General features: G+C 33.3%; 1 protein-coding gene across 2 annotated transcripts in view; it reads left to right on the top strand.

Moving 5' to 3' along the window:
- Positions 1-21,792, top strand: part of LOC147067724 (very long chain fatty acid elongase 7-like) — a 198,936-nt gene that overhangs the window by 63,267 nt on the left and 113,877 nt on the right. Inside the window, exon 1 of one of the 2 annotated variants that reach the window (XM_085952869.1) lies at positions 9,924-10,124. The exons of the other annotated variant lie outside the window; for it this stretch is intronic. The gene's annotated coding sequence lies outside the window, so the exon portion shown is untranslated. Of the gene's footprint in view, positions 1-9,923; positions 10,125-21,792 lie in introns of those variants that run through there. 2 annotated transcript variants of the gene reach the window in all.

Raw genomic sequence — 21,792 nt, forward strand, 5'->3', positions numbered from 1 at the left:
AATATTCACTACATACAATAAATAAAATTTGAATACTTATTAGAATACTTACTTAGAGTTATTAGTCTATATTTTCACAATAACATAATATTTATAATGCTCTCTAAAATTTTAACATTTAAATTATATTGTATAAAATAATATGTTTACATAAATAATTATAACTTTGTTTTACCCTCGTAAAAATAAATAAAATATATTTTAGATCTCCGCGTACATATTATTACATTATTAATAATAAATGAATTTGTATTTTATAACAAGCAACACCAGCCGCAGCTGTTATCGCGCGGTATATTCAACTTATCGTCATGAACATCTAGTGTCATCCGAGAACTTTCGGCGAGTCGAAATTCTAATAGTTTTACAAAAACACGGGAGTGGGGGGTCGCCGGCAGTTTGAACCTGGCAGACATCTGGCAGGTCGAAAACTGTCCGTCTATGGGCGCAGTAGATATATCTACGAAAGATAACTGTATGGCCACCATTACGTATTAACTGGCATGTTCAACCTGTTACTCAAACTGTACGTTTATGGCCATCTAAAGCGAGAGCAATCTAATAAGGAATTTCTATTGTAAATCAAAATAATTTAAATCTGTTGTATGAAACTGTAAGACATAATATTATGTAATGTAAATACTAATTACTCATATATTTTTTAATTGACTTCAATATAGGTAAGTAATATAATATGATTATCATAAAGTGAATTTCCATTTTTTTTTATTAATAAATTAATGATATCCCTTTTATTGAGGTTTAAACAGCTGTCTTAATTCGATAAATACAACTGTTGAAATGGATCTGGCAAAAAATTAATGAGTTTTCTTCCAATTTCGGGATCCCGGAATGAAAATTCTTATTTGGATTTCAACCCGTAGTGTCAAAATAATTGTTCTTATATTATAAAGATCAATGTAACCGGTAAGTATTTACTTCCCAATAATAATAACAAACGATAACAAACCATTTTTTTGCAGATGAGTTTTTATGACTATTGTTAAAATATTTGCTCTTAAGATAGGTACCTGATAAGAAACGTTAGAAAAATTAATGTTATACAACTTTATTATTATTTTATAATATAATATAAACAACACTAACATTTCTTGTGCAAAAAAGTTTCTCTTCATAATAGCACCATATCTAATAGGCAAATAAGTATGTTAAGAAATAATCTGACAAAAACTTTTTGTAAAACTAATAACTTTGTGATTTGTCTTAATTTATTATAATATATGTCGTCAATATTAAACATTGCTATAATAAATAGAATTGCTAAGTAGAAATTAATAATGGGAAATGAAAATTGATTTATTGATTAGTACATGGAAATAAAGACATGGTTAACGTATTTCTCCCCTGATTGTGTGCCACAAATAATATGATTTTTTACATCTCAAAATCATGACGTAGGTAAAAGCTTGCTTTTTATAAGGAGCACTATCATTTCATTTTAAAAATAGAGTAGAAATTTTAATAATAGTTTAGAATATTATAAGTACCTAGGTATTAAATGTATATGTGCGGCGGTCGATTGCACTTAAACTTGGCTTGATAGTATCAGGTTATAATAATTACTTAGGTATAACCAACCGATAAAACAGGTCTACTATATAATTATAATGATTATTTGTTGATATTCGTTTTTGCTGAGACGATTTCAATATCTTACATTATTATTTATGCTAATGTTATGCCGAATGTGCGAAATTGACTATTACATGAAATGGGCAAAATTTTGGCTAATTCATGTAATAGTCAAGCCCGTTGCCTTATTCATGAATTAGGTAAATTATCTGCCGAGTGCGTGAATTCGCCAGGGTATGGAATTCTTAAACTGTCAACATGACAGTAGAAAAAGTAAATTTAATACGGATGGTTTTATTAGTTATAATTGGACATAATATAATATTATTATTAGGTTAGGTTTTTTAGTTCTGAATTCAACTGAGTGTCCATTTTAAGGTTAGCTAACACGTGTCAACAAACTATCAAATCATACTATCACAAACATACAATCGACCATTGCACGATTGATACCCAAGCACGAATCAAATCGCGAAAATACCTTTTAATAAAATTCTTCCGTTATCATATTATAGTTCTGGATTTTTTTTTGGGCATTGTAAATGGATATGAACGTCATTGTAGTTATTGATTGGTATATTTTTATATAATCAATGACATTTGACACATTTGGTTAGTTTGATTAGTTGCAAAAAACACCACCGAAGCGCGACCATATATTTCGACCAACACCACCGTAGCGCTACTATCTAATTTGTCCAATGCATGAACTAGGCAGAAAAATTACTGCCAAATTCACGCAGTTGGAAGATATTTTGTCTAATTTATGAATAAGGCAACGGGCTTGCACTTTTCATGATTTAGGCAAAATTTTGCCCATTTCATGTAATAGTCAATTTCGCATATTCGGCGTAACACTAATACTTGTTATATTTTTTTTGCTGGATTTTGATAACCTGCTGTAATAATTAGTGCGTATACAATAATTGACTATCGTTAAATTTCTACTACGACAAACAATCTATAGTTATTATCAGTACGTGTTCATAGATCCCACTTAGAAATATATATGTAGGTATCGGTATTTTTTGTGAAACAAATACCAAGCTAATGAAATATTTATTATTTCCGTGTTTTCAGCAATTTTAATGACATACTAACGACCCCGTAAAAACATTGAAACGCAATATAACGTACCTACTTCATAAAATATCAATACTAATTGGACTGCATTCTGCATTTATATATCAAGCTACGCCTTCGCTAAACTGAAATGATTTGCCAATTGATTCGCAGTTTATTTGTTGAGAAATTCGAGATATTCTCCTATTTTTGTAAATGTTACGTATAACGTTTTTTGTGCTTGTTACATTATGGTTATTTCTCTCCCTACTATTTTTACAATATCTATACAATGTTCAATATTGAATATAAATTGTGGGCCCATGAAAAACATTTTAATTGAAGCGTGTGTTTTAAATGAAATACATAATTTCTTTTCAAGTGATTTAGTGGTGGTAATGCATGATAATTTATACAATTAGTTTATCACTTAGTAACTACCCATATATGATTATACTCATCATGTGAAGGAGATACGTATCGTAAAATGTCATATGTGGTGATGAAACTCATTTTATAAATCAAATAATACCCCGTTTGAAAAGTCTGATATTATAAAATAGTATGACTTATATAGCGATGACCAGGGCTTCGCACCGGAACTGAGCCGAAAACCGGAAAAACCGTTATTTTTGTCGGAACGAAAACTTGAACCGAACCGGGAAAAAATATTGGTTTTATCGGTTCGGTACATGTTAAAACACGCGCGTTAACATGATCTTACTCCCCACTTCGTCGTTTAGTTGTGACGCATTTCGACATAATTCTCATAATTTATAAAATATTATTAAAAATATATATATATATGGCCAAGGTCGTGCGGTGCAGCATAACCATTGGTTTCGGAGCGTTGCGCCGGGCTATCTCATACAAGTAAACATTTAAAAATTAATCACTTGGAGCTGAACCGAAAACACGGAACCGAACCGATATATATATTTTTTACTTGAACCGAAACTAAAACCGAAACGAAAAATAACGGTTCGAAGCCCTGGTAATGAAGAACCCATGAACTGCAGGTCACACAATAAGTAACCTACTTGCTAAACGATTTCAAAGAATACTGCAGGCTTTCAATAAATAAAATATTTTTTCTTCGCTTTGTGTTAATGTTAACATTTCAGTTTGACCATATAAAAGCCTACGATGTCCAAGCGGCTTATGTGTCGGCTTATAATGTCGTGGGTACCAATTCGAATCATTTTCTTACAAATACACATATAGTTTTTCAATATCTGTTTGGAGTCAGAGTGTGGACCCAATAGGTTGAGCAAATGGCTAACACCCATTTCTCGTAAAAAAAAAATACACTATTCACTATTTTAAAAATACATTATTTTATTTAATAAATACAAACCTCCAGTCTGTGTTTATTAAATAAAATAAATGAAACGCATATTTTTTTTAAATTAAGTAGGTATGTACTAATTCACATTAAAAATTTACCTGGTTATTTGGAGTTTCGATTTAAACTTTGATACACATGTGGTAAAAAGTTAGCCATCACTGCCGCCACCCTAGGAGAGTAATCCATCACCTTGGGGAACTCGTAAACTTACTTCCATATGGAAATGGCGTTTTTGGTTCACGACTCTTCTCAAGGTGATTAATGTTCATTGTTCGGTCATTGTCAGACTGCAAGTTAAATTGCACGTGTCGCCGGTGTAAAATTTGCAAATCAAAACATACGAAAATTTCGTTGAAGTTATACAATCTACTTACTAAGCTGGTATTCTTTATGAGCGACGTACGTTATCCTTTGTAAATTAATATAAGTTTATAATCATATTTTATAGTAAATTAAAATACTCGATTATTTCTAACATGGTGCTGATAATAGGTAAGTTTTATTTATTGATACATTTAACATGCCTGCATACACTGCGAGCCTTGTGTTGAAAAACTAAATACGTTGAAATAATTATTCGAATCTTGTTTCATAGACATTTTTAAAGTATAAATAATTAATGTATAGTTTCGATAATCCGTTTAATAGTTTTCCATTTCCAGCTGAGTAATATTTTTTTAAAATCCTAAAACCTTAAACAGTGAAAACTGAATATCCATTACGTATATAACATCCAAGTGGTATTTTAAAATATAGCACTTCATCGTTATTAAAATAATGCATATGTACCTTACCTTCGGCTACGGATAGATAAAATTTAATAATTACCACGTTTTTCTTAGCTCGTATTCTTGTTTGTCCGGTGGTTGTTTGTCCAGCACAAATCTCGCAATCGATTTTTAACTAACTTCCCGACTAGCTAGACATTTGAAACTTTTAGAATATATCAGAACACGATGGCAATGCATTCTTTTAATACTTTTAGCCATCTTTAAGTAGAATTGAATTCATTTTCTGTTAATTCTGTTTTGTATGAAAAGTTATTTTGGAAGAAATCCGTAAAAAGTAAAATACTATTATTGGTTGCTAAGGGGGTGGTCCTAGCAACTAAATTATTAATATATACGTGCGTTACTATGGAAATCAAAATGACATTTCAGTATTCTATATTTGTTTGTTGCAAAATAGCAAAAAAATGATTTGCTGACAATTGCCTTATTTGTACTAAATTATTAATACATAGAATTGTCAAGTTTGTATGATTCAACAGAAAATTTAAAAACGTGCTATATTATTTTTATCTTGTAATTATTTTATAGTGTTTATTTTATAAAATAATTAATAGTTGTATTATATTGTATGTCAACTCTAAACATAAAATGTGGGCAATGTACTTACTCTTTGGGCCATGTACATTGGCGCGTTTAATGATGTAGGGGAAATTTTTAATTTTCAAAAAAAAAAAAAATGCATGATTTTGTTGAACGATTTTGCTATAAGTTGAATGATAGTAGAGTGTGAAATAAGCATTTTTTAGATTCTGGGATAATTTAATAATAATTTTATGACTAGTTTAAATTGTGTCGACGCTCCCTTTCGGATTTTGTGACGAATCGGTTGTGTCATTTGCGTCAAAGAAAATCGCCGTTGGCCATGTAACTACCATTAGGTAGGTACTTTACTAAACTAATTAGAGACTGTTCATGGCAGGTGGTCATGTTTGAAGTTATTTACAGTTTATTCAATTAAAATTAAAACAACTTCATAATACGATTGTGGTGAGTGAACACACACACATTTGTCATCGTCTTAAATTGTATTAAAAATTCTTTTGAATGAACATTAAATTAAAGGTTTTATTATTGCACATACATGATATGTAGTACTTTTGCAAGTATATATTATATATTTTTAATATTTTAAAGGTTTCACTGGTCTTTTTCAATCGTATCTAAAGTTATTTTATGTCGATAATCCATAGCGCGTTATAAATTGTTATTTTAATTATTTATTACATAGTTGTAAATACTAAGGCCCGTTTCACACGGAACACCTGTGTCCAGCCACCGGTTTGTCGAGATGCCGCATTTATATATAAATGAACACGACACTCGTGTGTCTCCGTCTGAACGCGCCCATTCATTTATGTGTAAATGCAGCCACTCGACACACCGGTGGCTGGACACAGGTGTCCCGTGTGAAACAGCCTGACATCCAACTCGATCGAAACTCACAATGAAAAAAAAAATAGATTTTGAAGTGTTCCAAACCGAGGTGGGTATTCTATCACTACTCCGTGGCTATATGGCTGTACAAACATTAAAGAGATTTGTGGAACCTAAAAGTAAAAAGGAAATATCTTGTAGAGATAAACACATAATTTTAATAATTGTAAACAACGTCATGTCGTGTAATCTAACCATCGGATTGAAGTTCACTATTCGAGTTATTTAGCATACTTTCCAGGTTTATTTGTAAAGCATAATAGGACTGTCGCCCTGCTCCATGCTGTGTTTATTTTGAATTACCCTTATATTAAATTACCACTGCTACGCCGCGGGATCTTACCTACTGTGATAATAATATTTGCACTTTTTCTTCGATCTCCACCCTCGCTACTTTTCCAAACTATTTATATTCAATGGGAAGGATATTACTTGGATTATTACACTGTGCTTCCCACAGAGAACTGGAAAAATAAGGCTGTCGTTAGGCTAGTAATTTTACAGATAGCAGATAACGCGTACAAACGATATGACACGATTGCAGAATGCACAAATTTATCAATAATATCATCTCTACAATATATTTTTCATGAAAATCAAACATACTTTTCAATTTTGTACAAAATTGATATTTTAGAGTAAGAAAATTCATTGTCTCCATGTAAACCGAGAAACGAATCTGCAATAGTATTTTTTGTAAAACTGATCATCAAATTTTTCAAGGAACAGTTCAGAAGAAGATCTCGAAGTTCCATAGGTACCTACTTGTCACTTATTATAGTTTCACAAAAAATACATATGTAAAGGGTGTTTTTTTAGAGGTATAGAACTTTGAAATGGAATAAAACAAAGATGACTTTTTATATTGACATGAAATTTACTTTATTCGAAAGATGCTCTTCTGGCATATGACCGCCACGGCCGGCTCGGACGTAGTCTAATCTGGAGGCTCAATTTTCGATGACTTTTTCCAACATTTGTGGCCGTCTATCGGCAATAACGCGGCGAATGTTGTCCTCCAAGTGGTCAATCGTTTCGGGTTTATCGGCGTAGACTAGCGACTTCACATATCCCCACAGCAAATAGTCAAGCGGCGTTAAATCGCACGATCTTGGAGGCCAATTCACGGGTCCGAAACGTGAAACTATGCGGTTACCAAACGTTTCCTTCAATAAATCAATTGTGGCACGAGCTGTGTGACATGTTGCGCCGTCTTGTTGAAACCACAGCTCCTGCACATCATGGTTGTTCAACTGATGAACGAAAAGTCAGTAATCATGGCTCTATAGCGGTCACCATTGACTGTAACGTTCTGACCAGCATCGTTTTTAAAGAAGTACGGACCAATTATTCCACCAGCCCAGAAAGCACACCAAACAGTCAAATTTTCTGGATGTAACGGTGTCTCAACATACACTTGAGGATTATCATCACTCCAAATACGGCAGTTTTGTTTATTGACGTATCCATTCAACCAAAAGTGAGCTTCATCGCTAAACAAAATTCGCTTATGAAAATCGGGATCAACGGCAATCTTGTTTTAAAATAAATTTTCACAATTTGGAAGCGTTGTTCAGGTGTCAGTCTATTCATGTTGAAATGCCAAACCAAACTAAACATAAATCACTTAACAGCTGACAAAATGGCCGCCAATTAAAAAAGTGCTGCCAGCTTAAAGTTCTATACCTCTAAAAAAAACACCTGTTACATGTATTTGTTTCAAATATACATTAAATTAAATGAGCGAGCCCTACCCGTTCGTATAATTTTAAATTGTTCCGTATCCAAATATTTGAAAGGGAGACAGTTAAAAATACTGTGTAAGTAGAAAACAAGCAGCATTACTACGTGTGTTAGTATTGGTCATGATTACATATTTTGAAATAGGTACATGTTTTTCTCGTAGACACGTGTGATTTCTTTTTGTGAATGTAATTTGTCGATAAACTCACTATGAGTGTGCGTATATTTTTAAAGACTGAGCGGAAGTGGAGAGTTTCCCCGCACGTGAAAACGCAGCGCCGCCGGGAAGAGGATCGTTTCTGTCATCCCGTGGGACTATTTACGTTGGGCGGCGTAGGAGCGAGGGGGCCGGCGCGCCGCAGCGGAATGCGGTCAGCGGGTCGCCGACGCTGTTGCCCCGCGTCCGTTCAGACGACTCGGCGCGCCCGGCCTTGCCCTGCCCTGCCCGCCGTCGCCGTGACAGATGTTGCCAGATGTTTTATTAAAAAAAAAAAATGGGGTTGTAATGTGTTTCTTGGGAAGTCGACCTCGGCCACTAAATTTAATAAATTTATTAGTAATATATTATATTGTACATTGTATGCAGGTATGTATAATTCATCAATAACCGTGTGGTAAATTTTGAAATAAGGTTTGCTCTTCGAAATACCTAAGTGCCATTAAAAAAAATATATATATTACGTCATATCACCAGAACTTACTATGTGTATACTGACCTACTTATTTAAAAAGTAGATATTTAAAAAAACATGTTATTTTACAGCTATGTTGGAAAAGGGGCGATCGCAAGAAAATCGGGCAATTTTGATCTAGGTTGGTATAAGACAGTATAGGTAGTAAATATTTTTATTATCTGTATGTTCACGCTACTGATATTTATATACCTAACATTCGCAAGGCAGTTACTTTTATAAGCGCACATAATACTATAACTGTTTTTTTCAAAATTCATTAAAGTTTCTCTACGGTCTCGTAAATCGGAATTCGAGACTCCGGACATCAATACTCAATTAATCTCGGTGACCTAAAATCAGAGAATAAGGCTGAACGTAGGAACAGTGTCAGTATAAAATTAATGTAAGTTCAACGAACAATACAAACAAAAACAATCAGTTACTGGTGGATAAGATTAAAATCAAGAAACTAAAATCTGGTGGAGGATTCGTAGTTTACTTAAAGAGTTTTGCGACTTTTGGAAAGGTTGGAAATCCGTAAATTCTAAGCGAGCGGAGCTGTTTGAAAGGGTCCGTCCACAAGGCCCAATTGGCCATGCAGACTTGATATCAACCAAGGCCCACGAGGCGGCTTTGCAGCGTTAGGTTATTGTCTTGATCCCGATTCCTCCGTAGAATCATCATCGAAGTCAAATCTTGATAATATTGAGTATACGGATACAGAAACCACTTAATGTCACCGAGACTAGCTGAGCCAGTAGTACCCTTTTCTTTTCTCTCTAAATTCTTTCTTTAAGCATCCTGGTTGTTGTTACATCGGTCCCGTGCGGCTCCGTATGTAATTGCAGAGTGATAAGTAAAATCTTTTCTTTCAGATACGTATTAAGTGTCATGGAAGGCCGCCCTGGATATCCACGGCTGGTACATACATGACAGTGTAGTAGAACTATCTCAAAGTGATTTTTTAAAACATAAAAATCTGTAATTTCGACGAAAAACTATATTTTCTGACCAAAATAAGTAATTTTGAGTAAATATGGCAACACTATGCGACTCTTTTTGAACATCGTTCAACTCAACCAGCTACCGCCGCGAAGATCGCCCGTACACTGGAGCGAGCAACTCCACTCGTGGATAGCCCGCCCCCCGAATTCGACTTCACGATTTTCGAACAGCTCGGCCTTCCCGATTTTTCTTTTTTTGTCTATTATCGCTTTGTTGACCGTGCTATTATCGAACGCGCCGTATATTATATCGGCGGGAGGTCGAGTTTTCTTTAGTCGTGTTGGAAATTTGGAACGCGGCGGTTGTTCGATGCGAATTTTGGCGCCGAATGTCATTTCGTTGAATCAGTTTGCGAGTGTCGTTTGAATATTGTTTCGGAACTATCAGTGAAATCTAAATTATCAGTGTGAATTGAAAATACATAAACGGCTCTATTTAGCCGGATTCTGTTTGACATTAAAAATATTTTAATCGGTAAGTGACATTAATCTGAATACAATAATTGGATATGTTTTTTTTTTAATAACTATAGGTAAAATAGTGATTATATGGATATTATTTAATTATTTTAAATCGTATAATATGGCGTGCATTCTTTCATTGATCTGTACTAATTAATATTATGTGAATTCGTTGGCCATCATATTTTTTTTAATTAGTGACAGTTATGAAATATGGTTCTTTCAATAATCGAATATTTTTTTAATTATTTGACTGACATTTCATGGTGTAGAATTGTAGATGCATACTTACTTACCTACAAATATTGTTATCAATATGTTTTAACAAAAAATTAAGTATATGTATATTCTTATTATACCTACTAATCATTGTAATTCATTATTCTTTCAAATTATTGAAGTTTTACAATCAAACAGCGTAACAAAATAATGTTTTAATGGACTTTACGTACTTATCTAGATAGTTTTTTGTTTTTTACATATATGATATTCTCATTTATGTTCTCGAATATGAAGACATTTTTGATGTAGTTTTGAAACCATTATTTCGTCATAAAATTGTACAATATCTTGTCCGCATCACATCGTGGTTTGTATGAATAAATGTGAACGGTATCGAACGAAATCGGTATAACATAGCCTTATATTCTCGCAAACACTTGTTGATTTTGTATGTTTCGCAATGTCAAGTATGTATATATATTTTAATAAAGATGTCTTGTCAAAAATAATTGATAGAAGAACTGTTGCTAATAAGTAATAATATTATTATTTTATTCACCAGTAGTTAAAGAGTTAAACGTATAAAACGATAATGTGATTGCTTCTGGCAGCTGACTGGAAAAGTCTTTCACGACGACGTCGTGTATGATCATTGATCATTCACTACATGAAATGTTAGATTAATAAAAATCCTTCAATCGAGTTTTGTTTGAAATATAATTTACATACTATTTCTAATAATGACGAAGTAGGTATTAATGCAAGGTAATCATGGCGCGGTCGTTGGACATCACCTTTAGAATATTACAGTGCAGCAAATTTGTTTATTTTTACCCAGCACTTTTTTCAATGAATCAACTACTGAAATTTTCAAGGAAAAAATGGCGCATTATCACAAAATTCCAAAACATTCGTGATTATCGTTTTTGTAAAATTAAAATTGCTTTATATGAGTCAATCGAATTAAGGCTTATCTCGAATCTTATAATAGTGAAATGTTTGATCGTTTAATCGAATCACCAATATTTTACTCACTTGCCAGTTTCGTGGTATCAATGTATAATTGGTTTCTGATAATAATTATAATTACATATGATTGCATTATTAAAAGATAAGATTTAACTAACAACATGCGATGCGATTACATGTAGATATGTTAAAGAGATTGTGATATTTGACTTAATTCATAAAATCTTATCAAATTCTGATTGTTTATTTATTTACAATGAATAAAGGACTTACTTATGTATCAACAGCTATATTTTAGTCATATTTACGTACAATCGGGGAACACAGAATTAATAGGAACTGAAATACCTTACGGGTGTGGAGTATCAGGCAACCGATCTCGAGTGTGGAAGAATATGGGAGGAACTTAAACACGTGTCAAGAATACGTCATTTTAAGCTTGTCCTTCGTTCTGACAACTGCTTTCGGTTAATGCACTGACGCTCATTCAATATTGGTGTATTTGAAGGATGAAACAGACACTGTTGCACATCCATGATCTGTGCTTTCTTTTCGTAGAAAAATGTAGTGTATTGGGGTAAAGCCTATCTCAATTTTATTTATTACTCTGTTCTGTGCGTACCTACAATGTTGACGGTAATCAATATTTAAATTTTGACAAACACAGTGCGAAGTAGTTACTTATAATAAAAATCATCGCTCAAAATATGCAGTTGCCCTGCCCTAATTACAATAAGAAAATTGCATAATTTCATTATTGTTTTTGAAGTCTTTGTATTACTTACAATGTTTGTTTAAGAATCAATTATTGATTATTTCACCTGACTTGGCAGAAACTTGAGCCTTGTGTTTAGACTACATAATTTTATTACTGGTTGTTGTGATTATTTATTTTAATTTGCTCTTTATATATAAAGTTAAATAGGTACATTTATTAAATTACTACCTTTATAAACTATTAATTGTAATATATACCTACTTACGTATATTTATAGTGTACAATGTAAATTTGTAAATAATACTTATTTCGAAAATGACGGTCTTATAAACTGTGTGATGTTATGCACCAATGAACTTTTTAGACACCTTTTTTATTGGTTACTAAATCAATGAATATTTAGTTGTCAAGACATTGATCATTACGTAAATATTATCACAATTTTTTGGAATGAAAATATGGACTAGTTATTTTTACTAGAGTATTCCATCACCGCTATTTATAATGTACCAAGGCGTATGTTAAAAATATTGTAGTATTTTTTTTATAAACTGTATAATTTCCTAATTGAATTGATTATTCGCATATATATTTACTTTATCTAGTAAATACCATATATATTTACTTTATCTAGTAAATACCTACCTAGTTGTAGGCTATTTAAAATGTACGAAGAGGTTTTTGAAAGCGTGGATGACCTCGCAAATTCGAAAAAAAAATCACATGTAATTAAGTTAGTACTTGTTTGACGGCCTTGTTTTTACCCCACCACTGACTTTCTTTCGTTCCTTCCTTATTTGAATATTGCGCGAAATTTACCGACTTCCGTCACGTCGTATCGCGAATCGTCAAACTTCCGAATGCATTAATATCATAATATCATTCTGACTTTAAGTAGACACCCACCCATTCATTTTGTCCAGATTTCATTCACTCAGGTACTATTTATCATTCAATATCTACTCAACAAATTCTAATAAGTATTATCGTTCAAAGAAAAAAATGTCTCCATTTTACAAACCGTTTTAAAAGCCTGTTTTATGTAATCTGTACAGATTACTGTGAATGGAAATGTAACTCGTAAGAGATGCGTATGCAGATGTTATAATTTAATTCCGCTGGCCATTCTGATTACCAAGTCTTTAGTCAAAAGTCCAAGCAATATGCAATAAAAATAAATCTCCACGTCCACAAGGTTCACTTACTTACAGCTACTTGAACTTCGCCTTCATTCTTTGGTGTTAATAACATTTAAGTTGTTATTTAAATGCACATCGTCATGATGTTAATATTAAAAAAACTTGACAAAATTTGATATAAAATTAACACGAAACGAAGTAAGTATTCTAATAAATTATGAAATGAGATAAAATAATATGTACCTATCTATTAACATAATAATAGTAGCTCTTCCTTAAAAGCTTGAATTTTAGGGTTTGGACTTTTATTTAAAACTTTTGATAATTGTCATCAGTTCGCAATTTTTTTGGCATATAAATATTAGTATTTTAATTGTATCCATAATCTTATTATTACAATTGTTGAAAGACATTATTACAATATTATAGTAGGTGCGTGACGTATGTTTATGCTTGTAGGTAATCGTATATTTGAATGTTTTTTCAGTTAATGGTATTTTTTCATTTTTATAAGTTTTAACTTTAAGTCATATTATTTTTAATGTTTATAAATGACTCGTTAACTTTGCATAGTTAGATATAATTTGCATGTTCTCAAAACTTATACTGAATCATGCGCTAGCTAATTCAAGTGAAAATTATTTTACAACACCTACCGCGGACTGACTTTATTTTTCTGTTTTCTTCTGTACGAGAGCATTGATCTGTATGTTAGTTTTATGAAACTCTTCGATTTGTGATTCACAAATATTTTATTAGTTTTAATAAAATGTTACCTGATTAGGTACGTTTTTACTGAGCTCCATATCCATAAACGATGCAAAGATACGTACATTGACTAGCTTATGTAATCTAACTACTTGTATTATTAATGCATTCTTAGAGGCCAGGAACATTGAATATTTTTTAACACAGATTATTCGATATTGTTAAATTATAATTTTGTTGACAATGTTTCCCCTCAAGGCTATACCTCAGTTGAGACATGGTCTAAAAAGATCGTGGCTAGGCGATGCGCGGATTGTGCAAATGACGCGTGCCGAACGAAATATAATTTGTCATATAAAGCCAACATGCGTCGATTTAATGTTCTGTTTATTGTTCTATTAGTAACAATAATAATATATTCATTGACATGTCTTCTTTTTCAAGTAAATGGGTAACGTTTTTTAGTCATCTTTACACGATTTAAGAATTAATACCCCCGTCGCCATCACGAAACAAATTGACGTGTTCACAGCTCGACGTTCGCTCTCCGATTGCTAGCGAGTCCAAAATTTCGTCGCGCCTATAGTTGAAAATTATTTGCCGTTTCACTGAAGTACCGTCTTAAGCGGACGAACTCGCCTCTAATCTTTATTCGTTCATGTAAATTGATCAATATATTGTAGGTTTTTAATGTAGTCTTTCCACCGAGAATCGACTTTTAATTTAATATCACCATACTGGCATGTAGTTTATGTACCTACCTAGTAATAATATAATTATATTAAAAGACTTTAGCAAAGTGACAATAGATATTATGTAAAACGGTTGTTTCGCACAAATTGCCATAATTAGTTATGCGTAGGTATGTAAAAAATGTTGATTCCAAGTATCCACAGCATGGTGTTTGCGAGAGAGGTGGTAATATTGTGCTGTGCTGTGCTACCTTTTCTGCATATCATTTATATTTTATCGTCTGATATCGCTGCCTTATATTATTGGAATCTTTCCGAATATATATTATTATTTTATTACTATTACGAAATCCGATTGAATATACGACAAATTCTGAATAAATTATTGAAATATTTGTTGGATGCGTAAATTGTGTCACATTACATAATACATGCTGACACGCGTATTAGGTTTTGTATAATCATACAATTTAGAATTTAGGTGTACTTAAATTAAATTTAATATTTAATCATAATATACCTATTACTTATCATTATCAATTGATAATCCGTGTCTAAGCGATACACGATAAATTAAAATAATATTCGTAATCCATTAATCAAGCTACAATATATACATCACACGTTTTCTTAGTTATTATTAGGAAACTCGGTAGGTTTTCCAAAAAGTATATGAATAGTTTGAGTGTTTATTTATAGGTATGAGTGTGTGTGAAAAGTCTTAATAATAGTAAATTAAATTTAAATAGTGTTTTCAATTATAGTAAAATAACGATAGCCAGGACCCGGAGTCTGGGGGGGGGGGGGGTACCGGCGTTCACCAAAATTTCTTTACATTTTCTTCATCGTAATCGATTTCCGATGCCGTATGCTGCAGTCGATAGATCCACAGAGCCAGCGGATTTTTGGCATAAATAACCACAGTATAAATATTTACAATGGTCTTAACCATGGCCCGCACAAGGGGGGGTTGACAGGGCTCTTGCCTTGGGGCCTTTGCTCATGGGGGGCCCGGCGTGGGGAGTCGACCAAATAAGTGAGATAAACACACATCACAAATTTGCTTTAATACAGTTAAAAAAGTCGCCTGCGGCGCTATTTTCCTTTATTAATGGTTATATTTTAAAATAGGTGGTTGTGCGATGTAATTTTTAGTTGCGTCGTTACATGATAACTTCATAATTCAAGTGGATGTAAGTATTAAAAATACACTAAAAGGTACCCTTCATTTTATCTTGAACGCCATTTGGAAAATACTACTGTGGAGCGTCACACTGCCGGTATCCTTAGCGATAGGTAGGGGGGCCCGACAAAGATCCTAGCCTTGGGGCCCGCTTTGTACTATACATTTGTATATCTAATACTAAAGTTTGCTCGTTAACTTTGCCTTCGCTCTGGAGTACCTACTGGTAGCATGAACATTTTTACATCTGTGGGATTCTGCATCTGCTAAAGTAACATGTTCTTTTTTCAATTGATCCAGAACATGTACCAAATAGGTTGAAATAATGGCCGACCAGTATTCTGCGTAAAAAAAAACTGTTTAAAATCAGGAGGTAACCAAGATCCGCATTGGATTGTTGGAGTCTATGAAAAAAAGTACCTACAGTTCTGTAGCTAATTTATATACTTTATTATACTGGTTTTTAATGATAAAATCTATTATTATACAATGATTATATACATAAGGATAAAAGTATTTGCGTTTTTTCCTAAATGTTAAATATTCTATTGAATGTTTTTTTTTTAAATTAATGCTTAGATTAAACTTGCACAAGCTTGATCGGTATTTGAGCACATGGTAACCAGCATCGTATTTTCAATTTGAGTAATTAACTTCTACCGATATAGTATGCCTATTATAGGGATTACATGTACTCATTATAATTGAAGTGCTTTTGATATGGAAATGACGATATATTCTCTAGATTCCCTGTTATCAATAGTAATATTACGATCGAGATTCGATCGCGTCGTTGCACCGCGTGCAAGATAACAGCGTTTGTGCCTACCTGTGCAGGTATCTGACCGTGAAAGAATGTGATATCACGAGCATGATCAAAAAATTCAAGGCTAACGTGGATAATTAGTTTGTATTACCCGTGTGTGGTAGACGGTGGTCTTCTTGAGTAAATTAACAATGTTTGACACACATTTCTCTTTTGGAATACCGCGCATTATTGGCCGCCTGATCGAGAGAAAAAAAAATACTTTTCACACGGTGAGCGATAACTGAATTTTCTTCGGCCAATTTTGTATTTCTCAACATCTTTGGCAATTACTTTACATCACAGGTGTACAACCGGTCGGTGTGACTGAGCTAATCGAAGACATTTAAAAAATATATAAAGTTTGCTCTTTCCTTAAATTAACGACAAATTTGATTTTATTCATTGATTTTACAACGTTTTTATTAGCTCGTATTCTTGTTTGTCCGGTGGTTGTTTGTCCAGTACAAATCTTGCAATCGATTTTTAACTAACTTCCCGACTAGCTAGACATTTGAAACATTATGAATATATCAGAACACGATGCCAATGCATTCTTTTAATACTTTTAGCCATCTTTAAGCAGAATTGAATTAGTTTTCAGTTAATTCTGTTTTGTATGGAAAGTTATTTTAGAAAAATCCGTAAAAAGTAAAAGACTATTATTGGTTGCTAAGGGTGTGGTCCTAGCAACTAAATTATTAATATATACGTGCGTAATATATACTATGGAAATCAAAATGAAATGTCAAAATGACATTTCAGTATTCTATATTTGTTTGTTTGTTTTTTATTTACTTCATATCAAGTACAAGTTTGAGCATATTGAGCATAATAATTCAACAGAAAAATTAAAAACGTTGTATATAAAAAGTTATTTTTATCTTGTAATTATTATTATTATTTTCGTTACGCTGATACGGCTGGGATAACAATACAGTATTCATCCTTTTTATTCGTTACCCACCCTACTTCCTATAGTTATAAGATCAGTATTGATTTTTTTGCCAATATTTGATCGTACCTACGTTGTGTTGATATGTTAACATTCGAGGGGTTAGACTGGTTAGAGAGACCTTAAAAGTGTCGATAAGCAATTTGGTTGCATGGACTTAAAAAAGCGATTCGATATGTATTTAGAAATATCGGCAGATACTTTTATTCCGATGATTTTGTCCCGATATCTTTTCGATATGACAAATCTATTTGTCGTGATTTTTTATTTAAGCATATACTGATGGCGAAGAGTGCCTGTTGTAGAGAGGTAACCGAAAAAGGTACTAGGACAGCCATATTTAAGGTACATGAAAGTTAAATTTCGTTTCATCAATGGCTAGGTACCTATTTACTGAACATAAATATATTTTACAATAAAAAAAACTAGCTCGAGGTTCGCGCAAGGGATAATGTTCGCCTGATTTATTTTCAATATTGTGATTTTGAAAAAAATCTCCCACATCCAAACTTGATAGAGTCCTCAAATCGACGGAAATAGGGGGACCTACCTACTAATGACAAAATTTTATGAGCAAAATTTTTAATTCTATATAATATGTAATTCTTGATAGCTATAAAATGAAAGTAAAAAGTAGGTTCATCTCGACTCAATACTGTTGAACACCCGTGATTTACATTTACATGTTCAATTCCTCTGTTTATTAAATGAGTTGCATTACATACATTGGTGTGTTACATAAGAAATAAGGCTTGAGTAGGTACATCTTCCATATATAATTACAGTTTTTTTATTTATTCAGTGTGTAAAAAATGTAATGTAACTTATATAATTGATTGGCCACAGATCCGAAGAGCAATATTTTTATACCTGCAGTTCGTAATAACTTTCATTGCAAGTAACCAATCATTAAATCAACATTAATCGGCGATATTTAATTTTGTAACGCAAAGGCAACTCTATGTACAATGGCTAAATTATTTGATAGTATAAATGAAATATGAGAGTCATGCGTCCCGTCTTCCGTCGAATTCACTTTCTAAGCAACCAACTTCGAATCACTAAAAACAACGAATATCGCACTACTGAATAAAAATATTTTTATACATTGTAAAGAATGACATAATATTCACATCATCATGCTTTTCCAACTTTGTATTGTTATTTTAAATAATTGCGAATTTACAACAAATATAAGATAACTAGCAGTATCACCCGGCGCTGCCCAGGAGTGGAATGGTTTAATATTTGAAAATAAAAATTCTAAATTTAATACGTACAGTGCCAAGGATTGGATTTAAAAAAGTAAAAAAATAATATTAGAGATTTTTATTTTTAACATAATATAGTATATTTTTGTACATTGCATTTAAATATCTTAAAAAGTAGTACATATTCAATTTATTATTTGAAGGCTTTTCTATATACTTAATATAAATATCCAATGGGCTTTTCGATATACAATGTTTGTGGCTTTTCCATTTGGTGCCAAAATATATAGATTTTTACTACTCCCGACTCTTGATGCCGCTACATACAATTGTCCGTGAGTGAAGCATTCCGATCTAATGTGGCAGCACTGCGCCGCCGGCGCCGCGCCGGCTCGGTTGGCTCCCTGCCGATTAGCGATTCTAATAACACAATTATTTGCATCTAACTTTGCCATTTGACCTCCGATCGAGCTGAAATTAACGCCAATATTTTTTAAATGTACACATTCTAGTGACATTTTCAATAATGCAGCATTAAATTCCGCGTTTCAAGGCCTTTTTCCGTAAAAACCGTAAAACTGTCCCGGTGGTGCAACGGGTTAAATCTGAAATTCGTGAATCGGCCTCCGTCCACTGTCCAAATCTTGTTGAAATACGAGCCACGTGCCGTCTACTGTGCTATCTGAGATACAACTGCGATGAATGTGCGCATTTATCCTTCGGAAATAAAATCATATTGTAGTCTGATTAAATTATCATGGTGATGTCGTTCTCTTTAAATTCTTGTATATTAATTATTAGTGAATGACACACTTTTTGATTGTTGAAGAAAGTGGGAATCTGCCGATCATTATTATAAAGACTGTTGAGAAAGTAATGCATTCCAATCATTTATTTAATACTAATGATAATAATACACACTGGTCCTTTCGCTCATGCGTTTTGACTTGATATATAAGAATAGGTACCTACCTATTCTTATCTTTAACTCTTTTAACAGACTTCAGTTGGTATTAGTTTGCTGGTCATTGTGTAAATATTTTTTAGATTTTGATTATAATCTCGTCTCATCTTGGCTGTCCTCTTTGAAGTGATATTAATTTCTGTATTTCTTGCCATTATAAATTTATCACTGTTGTCTACGCGTATAGGTATGTAAGAGTACTTTTTTAGAAGTGGTTTTATTTTTTGTTCCATATGTTTTAAAATATTGACCTGTATGTTATTAGCGCTACTATTGATTTTTAATTTATAAGTATCGTATTCTAGTACCTATGTAGGTATCTACGTACCTACTTACCTAAATTGTGATAGTATTTTTTAAAACTAGGTATAGGATTTTTAATATTTTTGCTTTTAGATATAGCTCATCGCATTTCCTGTAGAAACACAAAATTAAATGTAGGTAGGTCCATATAGCATTTTGTCAAATTTAGATTCGTTTATTTACCGTTGAAATACGGGTATTATCAAACTATTCGGTACATAGTTACAACGGTGAAGCAACAACTCACATAATATTATATTATAAACTCAAAACAACTACGATTCGTTAATTTTACCCATGGTATTTTGTTGACATCCTGTCGAATATATTATATTAATATACTTGCGAGTACCCGGCATGCGTTGCAATGCCACTCAAAAAAATAAAGTGTTTGTGTTTTAATTCTGTTTATTGAAGTGCTTTTGGATGTACAATATTTTTTGTTTTTCCGTCTGGTGCGTACACGAATAAATTTTCCAACGCGTGAGCAGGCAACATACAGCTGTCCATGTGAGAAGCATGGATTTCTCAAATTTGGTATAGGAACGCATACGAATAGAAGAAGATAGAATAGAAGAAGAAGATGGTTGTACCTCATAACGTACCTCACCAGTCAATTTGTGACTGGTCATGGTGGTTTCGCTGGCAGGCTCTTTGAGCTTGGACTTGTAAGCCATCCGACATGTCCATGCGGATGGGAGGTACAGGATGCCAATCACATCCTATGGGAGTGTCTGAGTATGTGCTCCGAACGGGAGGAAATGCTCAGGTCGGTCCAACCAGCTGTTGGACCCATCGGCCCGTCCGAACTGGTTGCTACTAAGGCCAACTATCTTGCATTCAAAAAATTTGCGGCGTCTTACTACGGGCGTGAAGATCTCTTCACATAAATTTTGCTGCCTGTATGATTAGCTTCGTTCTTTGTTATATTAAAATAGTAGCTTCTTTTTCTTTAAAGTAAATTCCATGTGCTTTTTCTCTCCCTGGCACTTTGCATTAGAGTAAACTCAGTAAACTCAGTCAGAGCTCACTTTGAGCGTAGCAACCTAAGTCTTGGGCATCTTCTCCCAGGACACTCCCAGGCCAATTTTTAGATGCTTCACATCACCAATTGATGGGTCCCGTGATACTCTCGATTAAGACCGAGGGTGGTACGGGGCGGGTTTTGGTGGAGGGAATTTAACTTCAATGTACCTCATAACGCCTACATTGGGTGAGAATGCTGGCCTTTATCAAAAAGATGAAAGGAAACTGGGTTTTTTTGAAAGGATTATTCTTCGGAGCCATATGCGAGGAAGGTACAACCACGACATATTATACTCGTTGTATGATGATCCCCCCATCTGTTTCCGGTTTCCGGGCAGGTCATGTGTCGAGGATGGAAGACACCAAACCATTAAATAGGCTCCTCTTTAACGTATCATAAATAAATATAAGGATCGGGAGATGTAGACTGCGGTGGTTGGACTGTAACTAAAAAGAGGCACACCATGCCTGATGCTTAGGCGGTGGAGGGAGTTTGCGGCAGACAGAGGTTTCCTGGAGGGAAACAAGACCCACATTGGATTGTACCTATAGTACTGATAACGATCGTGATTTAGTTGTAATCATTGCCTTAAAAAGAGTTGCTACAACATTGTCTCATCGGAGAAAATGCTTTGTGCCACACAACAGCGGTGCCGCAAGTGTGTTGCCGCTGCTAAAACTACCGCCATTGATTTGTCTTTAAATTTTCATTTATTATCAATATGTACCTATGACCACAAATTAAGAAGTGTTTTTTTAACCTCACTATATTCTTTCGTTAGTTTG

The sequence above is a fragment of the Rhyacophila brunnea genome, unplaced genomic scaffold (assembly GCF_057557595.1).
Source record: "Rhyacophila brunnea isolate RB1 unplaced genomic scaffold, BYU_Rbru_1.0 scaffold_3, whole genome shotgun sequence".
Classification (NCBI taxonomy): domain Eukaryota; kingdom Metazoa; phylum Arthropoda; class Insecta; order Trichoptera; family Rhyacophilidae; genus Rhyacophila; species Rhyacophila brunnea.